The sequence below is a fragment of the Brassica oleracea genome, chromosome C8, assembly GCF_000695525.1.
Source record: "Brassica oleracea var. oleracea cultivar TO1000 chromosome C8, BOL, whole genome shotgun sequence".
Lineage (NCBI taxonomy): Eukaryota > Viridiplantae > Streptophyta > Magnoliopsida > Brassicales > Brassicaceae > Brassica > Brassica oleracea.
In genome coordinates, this window is record NC_027755.1 from 18282243 (window position 1) to 18282701 (window position 459).

The window sequence follows — 459 nt, forward strand, 5'->3', positions numbered from 1 at the left end:
GTAGCAGCCCCAACCACTTACGCTTTTCAAAACTCCAAAGCGGACAGAACGCTAATGCTGCCTTCAGTTCATCTAACTTTGGTCCCATCCCAAGCGGCACCTTCATCCTAAACTCGTTGTATTGACCAGGATCAAATTTTTCTGTTGGCAATGGACCTGTGTTTAGCCCAGTGATCTCACCAAAACTCGAGCAAGCTAAACCTGATAGCCTCATCAGCCACGAGACACCATATCTCCTTCTTTATAACTCGCAGCTGTCTACACAGTAGATAGTGCACGGTCCTACCAGACCACATGCTTTCGCATTCAGCTAGCCTAGCAACTACTCCAATGGGAGAGTTCACCAGTTCTTCCCACACATCAAGTCCTTTTGTTTCTCTAACGTGGGGGAAATGCCCTGGATGAAAATTGTGATTAATAACTTTACCATCTAGGTTAGAAGACCCTTCAGGGTAAAGT